Here is a 21,642-nt window from a genome sequence, read left to right on the forward strand (position 1 = left end):
TATTTCTAGGGGTTTCTGTCTTTATAGGATATTTTGGCGTTGCTTTCACGCGAAGATGGGCTTCGAGGGGCCCATCACCCACCAGCAGACGGGCAAGGCCCCTGGCGCCGCCCTGGTGGGTGGTGGCCATCTCCTTCACCTTTTGGTCCTCCCACGAAGCTTCTAGTACCTCTTTTGTTCCAAAAATATCGTCAAAAAGTTTCGTTGCATTTGGGGAACTTTTATTTCTGCACAAGAAACAACACCACGGTAGTTCTGCTGAAAACAGTGTCAGTACGGGTTAGTTCCATTCAAATCATACCAAAACCATATAGAATTGTTGTAAACATGCCATGAATACTTCATAAATTATATATACATTGGAGAGGTATTAGTAGCCCCCAGGATTTGATATATTACTTCTCTAAAAAATATTTTCCTACTTATAAGAAACAAGCTGCCTTAGAGGAAATATTTAACTTTGTGCAAATTGAAGAAGAGAATCTCCCTCAAGCTTGGGGGAGGCCTCTCTAGTTACTTAATACTTTGCCTTATCATCGTCTTAATAAAAATGAAGTACTTGATATGATTATAATGGACTAACCGATGCTTCTAGGGACTACCTAGATAGTTGTGTTGGTTGTGTTTTCAGGGAACAAATTGTTAAACACGCTGAAGAACTATTGAATAATATATTGTGAAATGGTAATGATTGGATACTTCCTGAACCACCACCTAAACCAACACTGAATAAGAGAGGCATTATATTCCTTAGTCCTAAAGATATCCAAGAGGCAAAGAAATCTATGAAAGAAAAAGGTATTGAAGCTGAAGATGTTAAGAATTTACCACCCATTGAAGAAATACATGGTCTTGACACTCCGACATAGGTAGTAGAGGTAAATTATCTCATGAGATTTGATGAAGGTGATATTCCTTATTACAAATATGCTAGTCAATGCTTGGAGGAATTTGACAATTACATTGTTAAGCAAGAACATTTTAATGCATATGTTATGAAACAATTGAAGTGCAATGCTTTCATGATTGATCGTTTGAGTGACTTGATGTTTAGAATTGCTAATGATGTTAAAGGTCTAGGAAAACATGCTTCCATGGTTCAAACCCAGTTAGGCAAGTTGCTAAGTCTCAAAATGAATTACTTAATGAGATCATTAGTAATATGAAAGATCATGATATTAGAGTAATGACTAGAGGACGTATAATGACTCAGGAACCTCTGTCTCCTGATGGCCATCCTAAAAGAATTGAGCAAGATTCTCAGAGAATTAATGTTGATGCACGTAGTTCATCTAAGAAGAAAAAGAAAAAGGAAAAAATGATAGGACTTTGCATGCTTCTAGTGAACCTGGGGTAGGAAAACCTTCTGAGAATAGTAATGATGTTTCTATTTCTGATGCTGAGACACAATCTGGTAATGAACATTCACCCAGTGATAGTGATAATGATAATGATTATGATAATAATGATGTTCATGTAGATGCTCAACCAGACAATGATAAAGAATCAGATAATGATGTTGAAATAGAACCTGCCGTTGATCTCGATAACCCACCTCCTAAAAATAAGAGATGTGATAAAAGAGATTTCACTACTAGAAAACATGGTAAGGAAAGAGAACCATGGGTTCAGGAACCCATGCCTTTCTCAACTAAACCATCTAAGAATAAGGATGAAGAAGAATTTGAACGCTTTTCTGAAATGCTTAGTCCAGTCTTTTTGCATACTCGTTTAACTGAAATTTTAAAGGTGGCCCCATATGCAAAATATATGAAAGATATTATCACTAATAAAAGAAATATACCTGAAGTTGAAATCTCCACCATACTTGCAAATTATAATTTGAAGGATGGAGTGCCTAAGAAACTAGGAGATCCAGGAATACCCACTATACCATGCTCCATTAAACGAAATTATGTCAAAAGTGCTCTATGTGACTTAGGAGCCGGTGTTAGTGTTATGCATTTCTCTTTATATACAAGACTTCATTTGAATAAACTCACACCCACTGAAATATCTTTGCAAATGGCTGATAAATCTACCGCTATACCTATTGGAATTTGTGAGGATGTGCCTGCTGTAGTTACAAATGTTACTATCTTAACAAAAAAAATTATACTTGATATGCCCGAGGACGACAATATGTAAATTATCCTTGGTAGACCCTTTTTGAATACTGTAGGGGCCGTTATTAATTGCAACAAAATCAAGGTCACTTTTCATATTAATGGTAATGAGCATATGGTACACTTTCCAAAAAAACAATTTCAAGTGTATGGTATCAATGTTATTGAAAAATCACCGACAATTACTACTGGAAGTTTTCAACTCCCCATTCCTTCTATCAAAAAGAAATATAAAACTCTTATTATAGGGGAGATGCATATCCCCGTTGAGGTAACTTAATGTTATACGAAGATTCTTGTGTTTCATGTCATTCGAAAATGGTTTGTTAATAACACTTGATCAACCTTATTAATGGATTCTTTTTAGGGGCATGTGGTGATGAATTTAGTAAGCACAACCTATTGTACCCACTATTTACTCTCTGTTATTTAAAGTAAATAAAGCAGAAATGCCATGATTATCCTGCTTTCTGAATTTTCCATGCAATAAAAAATGACCTAAAAATAAAAGTTCTCAGAATGCCCTGAAAATTTAGTATGATTTTTTGTAGAATATATAAGAATTTTAGGCATTGAACACACCCCAAGGGGGGGTGCACCTGTGAGCCACAAGCTCACAAGGCGCCCCACTCTCCAAGGGCGCGCCTAGTGGGCTTGTGGATCCCATAGGGACCAACTCACTTATCCCAGCCGTCCACTCCCTTCTTCTTCCTCCAGAAAAAATCATTAGCTTGTTCAAACCCGTGTTCTTGCTCCTTTGACTGCAATTTTTTATCTCCTTGCTCGGAACTTGATTTTCGAAACTATTTTGGGAGATTATTCTTCGGTATGTGACTCCTCCAATGGCCCAATTAGTTTTTGTTGTAGTGCTTTATAAATTGTAAATTTGTGCTACTATGGTGACCATGTTTTTGAGCTTGCATGTTGAATTTATCTGGTCTAAAGTAGTTCTGATGCATGATATAGCCTCTAGACACTTATGGGAGTAGTTGCTATCAATTTTGTTGAGTTTGGTTCACTTTTATTTTGAGTCACTAAAAATTTCAGAAAAAGAAAATGCTCAACTGGAGGTTAAGAGGATATTCAAACCATAATCCTAAGGAGGCTCTGAAGCCCCAATATCACCTTCCGCGTGCAGCTAAAGTGCGGCCATGTGAATGGTTGTGCAACATGTTTTTTTAGGGATGCAGGAATTCTTGATGACTTTTATTATTTGGCGAACAACGCTGGTAAGATAAGTGTGACTAGTACCTTCTTCTTACAAATACTTTTGTGCAAAGTTTTCATTTTTCACTCTAGGAGAGAGCCACCCACTGTAATTAAACTTATGTGATGTTCCTAGAGAGATGACACTTGATGAATTTTGTGAGGCTTGCTTGAATCCGCCTGAAGGCAGCCCTATACAGCCACAGCTTTGTGTTTATATCCAAAATTACTATGGGGGAGACGAGAGGAGTTTTTGAGGCTAGAGTTGCTAGTTCATATTTTCCCATTTTGCGTTATTACTCATTATTTGCCGGAAGGTGTTTGACTGGACGGTGGGAGAGTTGATCACTCAGCTCGCATGATCTTGCTATTTTACACCATGTTCTTTATAGTGACAGAACGTTCAGTTTGGGCGCTATGATTGTTCGACGGTTACACACTAACCGCTCGAAGGGAGTTATTTATGGTGGCATTTATGCTTCTTGCCTCGCTGAACATTTTGAGATTCCTATTAGACAAGATGAGGTGGAGGAGAGGCTTTTACCTGTTAGGCACCTTGATTATGCTAGCATGGTTGGACATGATGTTATTAACAATGGTAAACCACTATTTGGTATAACTTGGTTTTTAGCCAGGGCACTTGTGAGACAAACACCCTGCCAGCACCTTCTTTGTTCGATCTTCTCTAGTTGGTACACTACTCCGCCGGATAACAAATACGCCTATTGGGGCTTGGTACCGCCCCACATGGACGAGCCAGAGCCAACACCTCAGCATGTGGTAGCAGCAGAGCCTGTTTACCAGTGGGATCCGCAAGATCCCATCTATCAGTCGAACCATCAGGAGCCTCAACACTATCCTGGAGAGGGATACTTCGACCCGTGATCTTAGACCAACTTAGGCGAAAAGCCTAAGCTTGGGGGAGTACGTATTTCTCACCAAAATTACATTCATCTTCACACATTTCATTCCAGTTGTCGGTGTTAATCATTTTTCATTGTATATCCATGTTAGTTTTATTTTCTGATTTCATCTTTTGCGTTCAAAAAACTTTGAAAATCCAAAAATAGTTCTTGCTTCTTTTTGGTTTTTATTTATTGTTCAGTAGATTTTAGTATTAAAGAGAAAACCCAAAAAGATTTCTCGTTCTTCTTATTACTTGTTGGGAGCTTTCTCGTGTAATAGTATTCCTCTTTTTTTTTCCTTTCCTTCGTTAATTTTCTTTCTTCAGAAAAACAAAAGGTCAAAAAATATTTCACTGTGTTTCTTTGAAATTCTTTTTTTTGAGTTGTCATAAGGAGAAGACCATGATGAAATTGTTGAGTGGCTCTCATATGCATTATTGTTGATCTAATAAGGCGCCCATATTACCTTGTCTTCTCCTTTGAATAAAATGTTTGCAAACCCCAGCTTAGTCTACAACACACTTTCACTATTATTATGTTTGTATTGTTCTATTGTGCAAGCAAAAGGCAACAATGACGATAATTTGCTAAAGTGATTGAGGTGAAGAAAAGCTGGTATGAACTCTCCTTGTTTTTGTTTTTTTGTAGATATGTTTAGTGATACGTCTCCAACGTATCTATAATTTTTGATTTCTCCATGTTATTATATTATCTATTTTGGATGTTATTGGGCTTATTTTTACACTTTTATATCATTTTTGGGACTAACCTATTAACCGGAGGCCCAGCCCAAATTGTTGTTTTTTTGCCTATTTTAGTGTTTCATAGAAAAGGAATATCAAACGGAGTCCAAACGGAATGAAACCTTCGGGAACGTGATTTTCTCAACGAACGTGATCCAGGAGACTTGGAGTGGGCATCAAGCAATCAACGAGGCGGCCACGAGGTAGGGGGCGCGCCCTCCACCCTCGTGGGCCCCTCTTTGCTCCACCGACCTACTTCTTCCTCCTATATATATCCACGTACCCTGCAAACATCCTTCCACCACTGCAACCTTCTGTACCCAAGAGATCCCATCTTGGGGACTTTTCCGGAGCTCCGTCGGAGGGGGCATTGATCACGGAGGGCCTCTACATCAACTCCATGGCCTCTCCGATGATGTGTGAGTAGTTTACTTCAGACCTACGGGTCCATAGCTAGTAGCTAGATGGCTTCTTCTCTCTCTTTGGATCTCAATACAAAGTTCTCCTTGATTCTCTTGGATATCTATTCGATGTAATCTTCTTTTGCGGTGTGTTTGTCGAGATCCGATGAATTGTGGGTTTATGATCAAGTCTATCTATGAACAATATGTGAATCTCCTCTGAATTCTTTTATGTAGGTTTATCTTTGCAAGTCTCTTCGAATTATTAGTTTGGTTTGGCCTACTAGATTGATCTTTCTTGCAATGGGAGAAGTGCTTAGCTTTGGGTTCAATCTTGCAGTGCTCGATCCCAGTGACAGAAAGGGAAATGACACATAGTGTATTGTTGCCATCGAGGATAAAAATATGGGGTTTACATCATATTGCATGATTTTATCCCTCTACATCATGTCATCTTGCTTAAGGCGTTACTCTGTTCTTATGAACTTAATACTCTAGATGCATGCTGGATAGCGGTCGATGTGTGGAGTAATAGTAGTAGATGCAGAATAGTTTCGGTCTACTTGTCGCGGATGTGATGCCTATATACATGATCATGCCTAGATATTCTCATAATTATTCGCTTTTCTATCAATTGCTCGACAGTAATTTGTTCACCCACCGTAATACTTATGCTATCTTGAGAGAAGCCACGAGTGAAACCTATGGCACCCGGGTCTATTCTCCATCATACAAGTTTCCAATCTATTTTATTTTGCAATCTTTACTTTCAATCTATATCATAAAAATACCAAAAATATTTATGTTATTACCATTATCTCTATCAGATCTCACTCTTGCAAGTGGCTGTGAAGGGATTGACAACCCCTTTATCGCGTTGGTTGCAAGGTTCTTATTTGTTTGTGTAGGTACGAGGTGACTCGCGCGTGGTCTCCTACTAGATTGATACCTTGGTTCTCAAAAACTGAGGGAAATACTTACGCTGCTTTACTACATCACCCTTTCCTCTTCAAGGGAAAACCAACGCAGTGCTCAAGAGGTAGCATTTAGCTCATCCTCATTGATTCAGCCTATTATTAGTAAACATGTTTGTGATGAAAATTAGAGATTATAGTTGCTCATGCCATGCTTAAATATCTAGGCGTGGATAATGATTTATTTTTAGTGTCAATATACATTAAAATGGTTATGATGTAGTATGATAGTATGGTATCTCCCTCTGAATGATTCGAGTGTCTTGACTTGGCACATGTTCACACATGTAGTGTAGCGACCAGACCTCAAACAGTCTGATCTCTGTGCTCTGGTGTCATCCTTGGATCAATAATGCTGACACCACACAATACTCGGAGGATTTATAGCAGGGTAGCAATCACACACTTATTACATCGAGTGTCTCAAAAGAGAACTTATTACAATAAGTATGGCTTAAGGCCATCTAATAACTATAACAGCGGAAGGCTTGGAAGATAAGTGAGTCCATCAACTCCAACGGCATCACTGAGTATAGAACCACGACCTAAAAACTCCTTAATCGTCGTCTGAAAAGTCTGCAACATTAACGTTGCAGCCCGAAAACGGGTCAGCACATGGAATATGCTGGCAAGGTAACACCTAGAGAGTAATGGAATGTAACAGCTATACTATATGCATATTTGGCTGGTGGAAAGCTCTATGGTTACAGTTTTGCGTAAAGCCAATTTTTCCCTACTTCAAAGGAATAAAATTTAATTACTATCATGGTAGTTGTTGAACATTGAGAATGGTTGACAGCATTCTCAATCCCAATTATGTATCATCATTAAACATAACCCAACAAAATTAATTTAGAGTAACATGTTGAGATTCACATGATAATCCAAGTACTAGATACTCAAGATGTCCATAATCGGGGACACGACTAACCATGATTAGTTTATTACACTCTGCAGAGGTTTGCGCACTTTTCCCCACAAGACTCGATCGCCTCCGTTTGGTTTCTCGCACTACATGGTGTTTGAGAAGACAGATGGCCGAGACATAGTCTTTCAGAAGCGCTAGCACCTTACGATCGGGTAGACCGTACCACCTACATCCCCTACATCTGCTAGTCTACCACTGTAAGAGTTCGCACAACTTAGTCAACTATGCTAGAGCCCATAATAGCTTGTGGCTGCACACGGAAGTTTCTAGTATGAATAGTCTCATGATCCCTTTGAGCCTAGGTGGCGGTCCAAAAGAAAAATAGGCAAGTCCTGGAATACCCAGGTGCCTCAATCCACCCAGATGTGTGTTTAAGTTGCCACCTTAGATAAACCATTAATTAACAATCTCACATCTGTCATGGATATCACTCACCCAATCCACGTCTACTAGCATAGCATGGCATAATAAGCAAACGTGGAAGTAACTCCCAAAGGTTTGATAATAAACAGGTAATAGGTACTACCTCATCTACTTCCCATCCCACAATTTAGTTAGATCCTAATCATGCAATGTGTGAGGATTGATCTAATGCAATAAAATTGGGTAGTAGAAAAGGTATGATCAAAGTGTTACTTGCCTTGCTGATGATCCACGAAACCTAACGATTCGAAGTAACAGGCGGCGCACTCCGGGTATTCTATCGCAGACAAACAAACAAGCATACAATAAGTACTCATCTAAAGCACAGGTAAAACTCAAATAAGAGATCTAACCAGAAGGTTCAACTTAAGAACTTCGGTTTGCAAAAAGAATCAAATCGAACGAAGCAACGAAAGTCAAACGGCGAAAGAAAACACTTCGTTCTAGTAATCTGGATCTAGGGCAAATTTTACAGTAGCAAAATCTTGTTTAAGTTGGTTAAACGGATAGAGGGTTTCGAGACGAATCCCTAGGCGCTTGAATCGCCTGATTCCGATAAACAAGCGAAAAGTTATACTAAAACGAAAATCGGATCAGGAATCGTGATCAGAAAAATCGCGGATTTAATCCGAGAAAAAGAAAAACGACGAACGCCGACATATTTTTTTCGGCACGGAAAACGAGGCGCGACGAACCTCGGCAGCGAGATCCGGCGGCGGCAGCGGCGGACGTCGGCGGCGGCGGCTTCTTAGGGCATCGGCGGCTTAGGGCGCTTTAGGGTTTCCCCGGGGCCGGGCCTCGGCTTATAAAGGCCTCCCGGTCGGTGTCCAGGTCGGACACGGCCCGTTAAGTCGGTTAGTTTTTTTTAATTATTCCGCTCAGAAGAAAAATAAAAATAAATACTAAACGAACTCCAAAAATTCTGAAATAAATTTTCACGGGCTTCTAAAATCAAGCCGCACAGGGTGAACATTTATTTGGGCCCTAAATGCAATTTTAAAAACGCACTTTTTTCCTAAATTCAAATAAAACACCGAAAAACTCCGAAATAAAATCTTGTTTGATTTTATTATTAAATCCTCAATATTTCTTTATTTTGGGAAAGTCATTTTATTCCCTCTCTCATATTTTTGTAATAGAAATAATTGACGATAAAATAATTAAAATCAAATGATCCTATTCTCAAAATTTGAGAAAACTCAAATATGAAAATAACAAAATCCCCAACTCTCTCCGTGGGTCATTGAGTTGTGTAGAATTTCTAGGATCAACCAAAATGCAAAATAAAATATGATATGCATTGATGATCTAATGTATAACATTCCAAATTGAAAATTTGGGATGTTACAAACCTACCCCCCTTAAGATGAATCTCGCCCTCGAGATTCGGGTTGGCTAGAAAATAGGTGAGGGTCGTCTTTGAGCAAATCTTCCTCTCGTTCCCAGGTGGCTTCATCCTCCGTGTGGTGGCTCCACTGAACTTGCAAAACTTGATAACCTTGCTGCGGGTAACTCGGCTGGCAAATTCGAGGATCTTAACTGGTTTCTCCTCGTAGGTCAAATCGTTATCCAACTGAATTGTTTCCAATGGCACTGTGTCTCTCAAGGGTATGTCAGCCATCTCCGCGTGACACTTCTTTAACTGAGAAACATGGAACACATCATGAACTCCTGACAATCCTTCGGGCAATTCCAACTTGTAGGCTACTTCTCCCATACGCTTCAAAACTCGATATGGTCCTACAAATCGTGGTGCTAACTTCCCTTTAACTCCAAAACACTTTGTTCCCCGAAGTGGTGATACTCGAAGATAAGCTCTATCTCCAACTTCGTAAATTGTCTCCTTGCGTTTAGAATCCGCATAACTCTTCTGTCTGGACTAGGCTACCTTGAGCCTATCACGAATCAACTTCACCTTCTGTTCAGACTCTCTAATCAAGTCAGGTCCAAACAACTGGTGGTCTCCAGCTTCATCCCATGACAGCGGTGTCCTGCACCTCCTTCCGTACAAAGCTTCGAAAGGGGCCATCTTCAAACTGGTTTGGTAACTGTTGTTGTAAGAGAACTCTGCATATGGCAAATTATCGTCCCAACTAGATCCGTAATCTAGCGCACAAGCTCTCAGCATATCCTTCAAAATCTGATTGACTCTCTCGGTCTGTCCATCTGTCTCTGGATGAAAAGTTGTACTGAATTCTAGCCTGGTACCCAAAGTTTCGTGCAACTGCTTCCAGAACTTTGAGGTAAACTGGGTTCCTCTATCTGATACGATACTCCTTGGAACTCCATACAGACATACGATCCTGGTCATGTATATCTTTGCCAACTTAGCACTGGTGTATGTGGTCTTTACTGGGATGAAATGAGCTACTTTCGTCAATCGATCAACTGCAACCCAAATCGAGTCATAGCATAAACGAGTCCTGGGCAATCCCGTGATAAAATCCATGCCTAGCTTATCCCACTTCCATTCGGGTATCAGCAATGGTTGTAACAATCCTGCTGGCTTCTGATGCTCTGCCTTTACTCTCTGGCATACATCACAAACTGCTACATACTCCACAATATCCTTCTTCATTCCGGTCCACCAGAAAATATCCTTCAAATCCAAATACATCTTGGTGTTTCCTGGGTGAATCGAATACGGTGAATCGTGTGCCTCTTGCAGTATCAACTTCCTGATCTCCGGGTCATTGGGCACGTAAACATGGTCTTCAAACCATAGGGTGTCGTGCTCATCCTCACGAAATCCTTTAGCTTTTCCTTTGCTCAGTTTCTCCTTTATAGCAGCAATCTCTTTGTCAGCTTTCTGAGCTTCTCTGATTCTATCCATCAAAGTTGACTGAATCTCCAATGCTGCTACATAGCCTCTCGGAACTATTTCCAAACATAGTTCACGAAGATTTTCTGCTAACTCCCTTGGTATTTATCCCGTTATTAATGTATTAACATGGCTCTTGTGCCTTAATGCGGCTGCTACTACATTAGCCTTTCCAGGATGATAATGCAATTTCATATCATAATCCTTGATAAGCTCTAACCATCTCCTTTGTCTGAGATTTAACTCCTTCTGGGTGAAAATGTACTTCAAACTCTTATGATCCGTGTACACCTCACAATGATTTCCAATGAGAAAATGTCTCCATGTCTTCAATGCATGCACTACGGCTGCTAACTCCAAATCATGCGTGGCATAATTCAACTCATGAGGTTTCAGTTGTCTTGAGGCATATGAAACAACTCTCCCTTCCTGCATAAGCACTGCTCCAAGTCCTCGACGTGAAGCGTCGCAATACACCTCATAATCCTTGGTCTGGTATAGCAAGATCAATACTGGTGAGGTAACTAAGCATCTTCAACTCCTAGAAACTAGCCTCACATTCCTCTGTCCATCTGAACTTGGTATCCTTCTTTAACAACTCAGTCATAGGCTTCGCAATCTTTGAGAAATTCTCAATAAATCTCCGGTAGTATCCTGCGAGTCCAAGAAAACTCCGGATCTCTCCAACTATTATAGGGGCTTCCCACTTGGTCGTGGTTTGAACTTTAGTGGGATCTACTGCTATACCTTCTCCAGATATAACATGTCCGAGGAATCCTACTTCCTTCAAGCAAAACTCACATTTGCTGAACTTGGCATATAATTGATGTTCTCTAAGCTTTCCAAGTACCAAACACAAATGCTCCTTATGCTCCTCTTCATTCTTTGAATAAACCAGGATATCATCAATGAACACTACGACGAACTTATCCAAAAACTCCATAAACACTTTGTTCATCATGTTCATAAAATAGGTAGGTGCGTTAGTCAAACCAAATGACATAACAGTATACTCGTACAGCCCATACCTGGTGGTAAAAGCTTTCTTAGGTATATCCTATTCTCGAATCTTCAACTGGTGGTATCCTGATCGCAAATCGATCTTGGAAAATACCTTAGCTCCTTGCAACCGATCAAACAGATCGTTGATCATTGGTAGTGGGTACTTGTTCTTGATCGTTACTTCATTCAATCCTTGATAATCAACAACCATCCTTAACGATCCATCCTTCTTCTCCACTAGAAGTACTGGCTATCCCCAAGGTGAAGAACTTGGGCGAATATATCCCTTATCCAGTAACTCCTTAATCTGCTTCTTAATTTCCACCAAATCCTTTGCTGGCATCCTATATGGTCTCTTTGATATTGGACCTGTGCCTGGCAATAGCTCAATCAAAAACTCAATATCTCTATCCGGTGGCATGCCTGGCAACTCCTCTGGAAATACATCAGGGAAATCCCTTACCACTGGTACTTCCTCCTGCACAACTCCTGTTAGGCAATTTACTTGAGTCCTCTTTGGCACATGCCGGGATACATACTTGATCCTTCTCCCTTTTGGGGTGGTAAGCAAAATTGACTTACTAGCACATTCAATATTCCCTCCATACTTTGATAACCAATCCATGCCTAATATCACATCCAATCCTTGAGATTCCAATACTATTAGGTCTGAGGGAAAAACATAGTTACCAATCCTTAATGGTAACCGATCACACCATAGACTAGCCACATACTCTGCTCTGGGCGAGGTTACTAACATGGGTGACCTAAGGGCTTGGGTTGATAGGTTATACTTATCCACAAATCCCCTTGAGATGTATGAATGCGATGCGCCAGTATCAAAAAGAACGAGTGCAGTAAATGACTTAACCAAAAACTTACCTATTACTGCATCTGACTGAGCTTCAACCTCCTCCACGCTAATGTGGTTCACCTGTCCCCTGTTGAAAGGGTTCGGCTTCTTCCCAGAACTTCCATTGCCATTTCCATTTTGTATTTCAGGGCATTCATTGGCATAATGTCCGGTCTTCGAACACTTAAAACAAGTGACTTGGTTTAGGTCCTTCTTGGCTGGGGTTGAGGGGTTGGTGCGGTTCTGGCCGTTGCTTCCTCCATTGCCATTACCATTCTTGGTGCCATTGTGATTGTGCGAGCTACCTCCTCCATGCGTATGCTGAAAATGTCCTCCCGGTCTAGGGGTAAAACGTGGCTTCTGCTGAGCTCCTGAATTGTATTTTCCTTGTCCATACTTCCTCTTGCGATTCTCAATCTGCTGCTGCTTCCCTTCAATCATAAGAGCACGATCTACCAACTCCTGGTAGTTGTTGAAGGTTGCTACCATCAACTGCATGCTCAACTCATCATTTAGTCCTTCCAGAAACTTCTCCTGCTTAGCTGCATCCATAGCGACGTCGTCTGGGGCATAACATGCTAGCTTACTAAATTCCTCCACATACTGGCCAACTGTCCTTCCTCCTTGGCGCAAGTTGCGAAACTCACGCTTCTTCATGGCCATAGCTCCTGCTGAAACATGGGCAGTACGAAAAGCCTACTGAAAATGGTCCCATGTGACAGTGTCTACAGGGAAAGTGGCTGTGAAATTCTCCCACCATGATGTTGCGGGTCCTTCTAGCTGATGTGCGGCAAACTTCACCTTCTCCGCATCTGTGCATCCTGTTGTGGTCAACTCCCTAGATGTCTTGCGGAGCCAATCATCCGCTACTATCAGCTCGATGCTACTGGAAAACACCGGCGGATTCAACCTAAGAAAACGGGCTAAGTGGTCAACAGGTGGTGGTGGGGGTTGGTTGTTGTTGTTGTTCCCCTGATTCTGATTTTGGACTAGCAACTGCATCAATGTGTTCTACTGCTGGATCAACTGGGTGAGCTCCGGTGGAAAGGCAAATCCGGGTTCATGTCTCGGAGGCATCTGAGGGTTTAGAAAAGATGAGATATAAGAATAGAGGGGGTCTAAAGAGAAAACACTACCCATATGCACATGAGGCAAAAACAAAAAATTCACTTCAATCAATCAAACAAAGGCATACAATCGATCTATCTATCGCAAAAGTGCTCGGACTACTATATTTACATGGTGGACTACTACTACTAATGAGGTGGTCTACTAGAAATATTCTACGGTCGTTGACTCCATAATATCTGCTCCAGCTTCATCAACATAGTCATCATCGCTACTATCTGGTTCCGAGTCGGTGCCGTCGATGATGATGTAGTCTTCTGGGATAATCTCCTTGGGTTCTTCGTCTTCATCTACTGGCGTAGGGTCTCCCATAAATATTCCAATCTTCTTGATCAGGTCGTCATTCTTCTCCACCAATACTCCAATTTCCTCTTCATAATCTTCACATGTGGCCTTGAGTTCTTCCTCCAGTTCCTTGATTCTAGTCTTAGCCTTCTTCAGATCTATCATGTCGGCGCACATCTGGTTCTCCTATCATCGAATGTGCTGGTTTAGCTCCTGGATAAAAGCGGCAATTGGTCTATCCTTCCTGGTGCTGATCATCTCCCAGTGTTCATCTCGGCGCCCACAAATCTGGTAGATAGTATCCTTGAGATCCTTGCGGTAGACTTCTCCAATGCGTCCCATGGCGATGTGAGCTGCCATGCTCTTTCCTAGACTCCAAGTTGGTGCATCAAAAGAAAACTCTATGGGCTCAGTGACTGGCATGAACGTCCTTCCTGGAACTTGAACTTGAATCATCCAGCGCTCTTCTTCAGGTAAAGTGGCGTTGTAGGTTCCGGTGAAACTTGGTACTCCTATGTTCAGGTATCTAGTGACTTCCTTCAAGTGTCATCCAAAGGGTGTATCTTCATCCGGTTGTGTGAACTTGTTCCTTGCATTCACCATCCTAAAGAGTAGAAAAGATGAGAGGTCAGAAGAGAAGAGAGTGAATAGTGATCTAGGTCTCTAACTTAGTGGTCGTGTCCTACAGTCAGCGTGTGCTCTGATACCATCTCTGTAGCGACCAGACCTCAAACAGTCTGATCTCTATGCTCCGGTGTCATCCCTGGATCAGTAATGCTGACACCACACAGTACTCAGAGGATTTATAGTAGAGTAGAAATCACACACTTATTACATCGAGTGTCTCAAAAGAGAACTTATTACAATAAGTATGGCTTAAGGCCATCTAATAATGATAACAACGGAAGGCTTGGAAGATAAGTGAGTCCATCAACTCCAACGGCATCACTGAGTATAGAACCACGACCTAAAAACTCCTTAATCATCGTCTGAAAAGTCTGCAACATTAACTTTGCAGCCCGAAAACGGGTCAGCACATGGAATATGCTGGCAAGGTAACACCTAGAGAGTAATGGAATGTAACAGCTATACTATATGCATATTTGGCTGGTGGAAAGCTCTATGGTTACAGTTTTGCGTAAAGCCAATTTTTCCCTACTTCAAAGGAATAAAATTTAATTACTATCATGGTAGTTGTTAAACATTGAGAATGGTTGACAGCATTCTCAATCCCAATTAAGTATCATCATTAAACATAACCCAACAAAATTAATTTAGAGTAACATGTTGAGATTCACATGATAATCCAAGTACTAGATACTCAAGATGTCCATAACCCGGGGACACGGCTAACCATGATTAGTTTATTACACTCTGCAGAGGTTTGCGCACTTTTCCCCACAAGACTCGATCGCCTCCGTTTGGTATCTCGCACTCCATGGTGTTTGAGAAGACGTATGACCGAGACATAGTCTTTCAGAAGCGCTAGCACCTTATGATCGGGTAGACCGTACCACCTACATCCCCTACATCTGTTAGTCTACCACTATAAGAGTTCGCACAACTTAGTCAACTATGCTAGAGCCCATAATAGCTTGTGGCTGCACACGGAAGTTTCTAGTATGAATAGTCTCATGATCTCTTTGAGCCTGGGTGGCGGTCCAAAAGAAAAACAGGCAAGTCCTGGAATACCCAGGTGCCTCAATCCACCCAGATGTGTGTTTAAGTTTCCACCTTAGATAAACCATTAATTAACAATCTCACATCTGTCATGGATATCACTCACCCAATCCACGTCTACTAGCATAGCATGGCATAATAAGCAAACGTAGAAGTAACTCCCAAAGGTTTGATAATAAATAGGTAATAGGTACTACCTCATCTACTTCCCATCCCACAATTTAATTAGATCCTAATCATGCAATGTGTGAGGATTGATCTAATGCAATAAAACTGGGTAGTAGAAAAGGTATGATCAAAGTGTTACTTGCCTTGCTGATGATCCGCGAAACCTAACGATTGGAAGTAACAGGAGGCGCACTCCGGGTATTCTATCGCAGACAAACAAACAAGCATGCAATAAGTACTCATCTAAAGCACAGGTAAAACTCAAATAAGAGATCTAACCAGAAGGTTCAACTTAAGAACTCTGGTTTGCAAAAAGAATCAAATCGAACGAAGCAATGAAAGTGAAACGGCGAAAGAAAACACTTTGTTCTAGTAATCTGGATCTAGGGCAAATTTTACAGTAGTAAAATCTTGTTTAAGTTGGTTAAACGGATAGAGGGTTTCGAGATGAATCCCTAGGCGCTTGAATCGCCTGATTCCGATAAACGAGCGAAAAGTTATACTAAAACGAAAATCGGATCAGGAATCGCGATCAGAAAAATCGCGGATTTAATCCGAGAAAAAGAAAAACGACGAACGCCGACATATTTTTTTCGGCACGGAAAACGAGGCGCGACGAACCTCGGCAGCGAGATCCGGCGGCGGCAGCGGCGGACGTCGGCGGCGGCGGCTTCTTAGGGCATCGGCGGCTTAGGGCGCTTTAGGGTTTCCCCGGGGCCGGGCCTCGGCTTATAAAGGCCTCCCGGTCGGTGTCCAGGTCGGACACGGCCCGTTAAGTCGGTTCGTTTTTTTTAAATTATTCCACTCAGAAGAAAAATAAAAAGAAATGCTAAACGGACTCCAAAAATTCCGAAATAAATTTTCATGGGCTTCTAAAATCAAGCCGCACAAGGTGAACATTTATTTGGCCCCTAAATGCAATTTTGAAAAACACACTTTTTTCCTAAATTCAAATAAAACACCGAAAAACTCCGAAATAAAATCTTATTTGATTTTATTATTAAATCCTCAATATTTCTTTATTTTGGGAAAGTCATTTTATTCCCTCTCTCATATTTTTGTAATAGAAATAATTGACGATAAAATAATTAAAATCAAATGATCCTATTCTCAAAATTTGAGAAAACTCAAATATGAAAATAACGAAATCCCCAACTCTCTCTGTGGGTCATTGAGTTGCGTAGAATTTCTAGGATCAACCAAAATGCAAAATAAAATATGATATGCATTGATGATCTAATGTATAACATTCCAAATTGAAAATTTGGGATGTTACATGTAGTTGATTCAAAACCAACATAGCCTCCACGATATTTATGTTCATGGTGTTTGATATCCTACTCATGCTCATATTCAATGTTATTTATTCTCAATGCATGTTTATGACTATTTTCGCTCTCTGGTTGGTTGCTTCTCAATCTATTTGCTAGCCTGCACTTGTACTAAGCACGAATACTGCTTGTGCATCCAAATCCTTAAACCCAAAAGCAGTTCCATATGAGTCCACTATATCTACCTATATGCGGTATTGCTCTACCGTTCCAAGTAAATTTGCATGTGCCACCTCTAAACATTCCAATAAGCATGTGTTTTGTGTGCCTGTACCGCTCATGGAGCGACAGGGGGGTTAATATCTTCCATGCTAAGAAGATTATTCTCATGATGAGTGTTCATTCACTTGTCTTTGCATGAGAGGAGCTGGTATTCGGGATTCCCAATCCCGTGATCAAATCGCAAAATAATGAAACAAACTCCCCCAGAAATTTGTTCGTATGGAGGGGCCCCGAGGATTCGGCTAGCCATGGCTTGTGTGTGTTGGCTGAGGTGGAGTAAATTTTACCTTTCCGCTTGGGAACCACCGTTAATGTGTTCAGCATGGAAGATATTGAAAACTCTCGGTCGTGACGTAGACAGGAAAGGCATACGTCCCAAAATTGTATTCATCTCTGCTTTAAGCTTTGAGCTCTGGCACTTCTGCAAATCCCTGCTTCCCTCTACAAAGGGCCTATTCATTTACTTTTATGTTATTTTACTTCTATTGTTGAGTCATCACCCTCTCATTCAAGCACCAGTTAGAGAGCACTATTGTCATTGTTATGCATGTAGTATAGTTAATTAATGTTGCGTGGGTGATGACTCAATCTCTTTTACCATGAATTACATTGTTTAGTCGTTGCTTGAACTTCAGAGGTGCTCTGCATTTATGTTTTGTGGTCTCAGGAAGGGCTAGCGAGATACCATGTTATCATATTATATCATGACTGTTTTGAAAAAATGGTGGCATCTGAGATATCTTATTATTGCTCGCTAGTTGGTTATGTAATTGGTATGTTATCCTGAATATGATTAGTTCATAATCTTTGCTGAAAACTTGTACACTCATTAAGCATATATACAACAACAAGAACAAAAAGACTTTGTAAAAGTTTTTTCTTTATCACTTTAAGTTTCTAAACTGAATTGCTTGAGGACAAGCAATGATTTTAGCTTGGGGGAGTTGATACATCCCAAACGTATCTACTTTTCCAAACACTTACGCTCTTGTTTTGGACTCTAATTTGCATGTTTGAATGGAACTAACCTGGACTGACGTTGTTTTCAGCAGAATTGTCTAGGTTTTTTTTGCAAAAATAAAAGTTCTCGAATTGAGCTGAAAATTTACGGTTAATTATTTCAGAATATATAAAAAATACTGGCGGCGAGAAATACCAGAGGGGGGCACCAGGGCACCACAAGCCCAGGGGGTGCGCCCACCCCCTCCCCCCCACCAGGGCGCGCTTGGCAGGCTTGTGGGCCCCTGGCAGCTCCCGCAACCCTAACTCCAACTTCATCCGGAAAAAAATCAGAGAGAAGGAATCATTGCATTTTACAATAAGAAGTCGTCGCCGCTGATACGTCTCCAACGTGTCTATAATTTTTGATTGTTCCATGGTATTATATTATCTATTTTGGATGTTTATGGGCTTTATTATACACTTTTATATTATTTTTGGGACTAACCTATTAAACTAGAGCCCAGTGTCAGTTTCTGTTTTTTCCTTGTTTTAGAGTATCGCAGAAAAGGAAAATCATATGGAGTCCAATTGACCTGAAACTTAACGGAACTTATTTTTGAACCACAAGAAGCCCACGGAGTATCGAAGATGGACCAGTAGAGTCTCAGGCTGCCCACGAGGGTGGGGACGCGCCCCCTGCCTCGTGGACAGCCCAGAGGTCCACCGACGTACTTCTTCCTCCCATATATACCCATATACCCTAAAAACTTCGAAGAGCAGAATAGATCGGGAGTTCCGCCGCTAGAAGCCTCTGTAGCCACCGAAAACCAATCTAGACTCGTTCCGGCACCCTGCCGGAGGGGGAGTCCCTCACCGGTGGCCATCTTCATCATCTCGGTGCTCTCCATGACGAGAAGGGAGTAGTCCACCCTCGGGGCTGAGGGTATGTACCAGTAGCTATGTGTTTGATCTCTCTCTCTCTCTCTCTCTCTCTCTCTCTCTCTCTCGTGTTCTTGAGGTGGTACGATCTTGATGTATCGTGAGCTTTGCTATTATAGTTGGATCTTATGATGTTTCTCCCCCTCTACTCTCTTGTAATGGATTGAGTTTTCCCTTTGAAGTTATCTTATCGGATTGAGTCTTTAAGGATTTGAGAACACTCCATGTATGTCTTGCGTGGGATACCCGTGGTGACAATGGGGTATTCTACTAATCCACTTGATGTATGTTTTGGTGATCAACTTGCGGGTTCCACCCATGAACCTATGCATAGGGGTTGGTACACGTTTTCGTCTTGACTCTCTGGTAGAATCTTTGCGGCACTCTTTGAAGTACTTTGTGTTGGTTTGAATAGATGAATCTGAGATTGTGTGATGCATATCGTATAATCATACCCGCGGATACTTGAGGTGGCATTGGAGTATCTAGGTGACATTAGGGTTTTGATTGATTTGTGTCTTAAGGTGTTATTCTAGTACGAACTCTAGGATAGATTGAACGGAAAGAATAGCTTCATGTCATTTTACTACGGACTCTTGAATAGACCGATTAGAAAGAATAACTTTGAGGTGGTTCCGTACCCTACCATAATCTCTTCGTTTGTTCTCCGCTATAACTGACTTTGGAGTGACTCTTTGTTGCATGTTGAAGGATAGTTATGTGATCCAATTATGTTATTATTGTTGAGAGAACTTGCACTAGTGAAAGTATGAACCCTAGGCCTTGTTTCCTAGCATTGCAATACTGTTTGTGCTCACTTTTATCATTAGTTACCTTGCTTTTTTATATTTTTAGATTACAAAAACCTTTATCTACTATCCATATTGCACTTGTATCACCATCTCTTCGCCGAACTAGTGCACCTATACAATTTACCATTGTATTGGGTGTGTTGGGGACACAAGAGACTCTTTGTTATTTGGTTGCAGGGTTGCTTGAGAGAGACCATCTTCATCCTATGCCTCATACGGATTGATAAACCTTAGGTCATCCACTTGAGGGAAATTTTCTACTGTCCTACAAACCTCTGCACTTGGAGGCCCAACAACGTCTACAAGAAGAAGGTTGTGTAGTAGACATCAAGTTCTTTTCTGGCGCCGTTGCCGGGGAGGTTAGCGCTTGAAGGTATATCTTTAGATCTTGCAATCGAATCTTTTTGTTTCTTGTTTTATCACTAGTTTAGTCTATAAAAGAAAATTAAAAAAATGGAACTAAGGGTACCTCATATGCTTCATATTTTTAATATCTATCATGAAAATAAGGATTCCGATAATTGTGACAAAGTGTTAGAAGAATAATGCATTAGAATGTTTGGCACTAAATCTTTGTATGAAGAGCATGATTGCAATGTTGTTAGTATGAATTCCTTGAATATCCATGATGTTAATGATATGCAAAGCCACAAGCTTGGGGAAGCTATGTTTGATGAAGATGATATTTTTTGTCCCCCAAGTTTTGATGAGCAAATTTATTATGATGAAATCATGCCTCCTATTTATGATGATTATATTGATGAAAGTGGATTTGGAGAGGTCATGACTTTATTTAGTGATGAATCCACTATTTTGGAAGAGGATCCAATTGATTATGAGAACAAAGTTGCTATCTATGATGATTATTGTGATGACATGTATGCTATAAAAAATAATGATAACCATATAACTTGTCATCACGATTTCAGTTTTCAATTGGATTATGCCTCACATGGTAATTATTTTGTTGAGTTTACTCCCACTATTCCGAATGAGAGGAATTTTGCTTATGTAGAGAGTAGTAAATTTTCTATGCTTGTAGATCATGAAAAAAATGCTTTAGGTGCTGGTTATATTGTTGAATTCATTCATGATGCTACTGAAAATTGTTATGAGGGAGTAATATATGCTTGTAGGAATTGCAATAATATCAAGTTTCCTCTTTATGTGTTGAAAATCTTGAAGTTATGCTTGTTTTGCCTTCCTATGCTAGTTGATTATTGTTCCCATAAATTTTTTGCTCACAAAATATCTATGCATAGGGAGTGGGTTAGATTTAAATGTGCTAGTCACATTCTTCATGATGCTCTCTTTATGTTACAATTCTTATCTTTTATGTGAGCATCGTTGAAATCATCATGCCTAGCTAGGGGCGTTAAACGATAGCGCTTGTTGGGAGGCAACCCAACTTTATTTTTGTTCCTTGCTTTTTGTTCCTGTTTATTAATAAATTAATCATCTATCCTCTGTTATGATTGAGTTTTCATGTTTTAGTTAGTGTTTGTGCCGAGTAGAACCGTTGGGAAGTATTGGCGAAAGTCTTTGCGATCTTGCTGTAAAAAACAAAAACTTTAGCGCTCACGTGAACTGCTGCCATTTTTATTTGGAAAGTGATATTTAGTTCATTCTTTTTTAAGATGATTAATAGATAAATTCCTCACGTCCATCAATTTATTTTAGAATTTTTGGGTTCCAGAAGTTTGCGATAGTTACAGATTACTAAAGACTATTCTGTTTTTGACAGATTCTGTTT

Source organism: Triticum aestivum, chromosome 2A (assembly GCF_018294505.1).
Source record: "Triticum aestivum cultivar Chinese Spring chromosome 2A, IWGSC CS RefSeq v2.1, whole genome shotgun sequence".
Classification (NCBI taxonomy): domain Eukaryota; kingdom Viridiplantae; phylum Streptophyta; class Magnoliopsida; order Poales; family Poaceae; genus Triticum; species Triticum aestivum.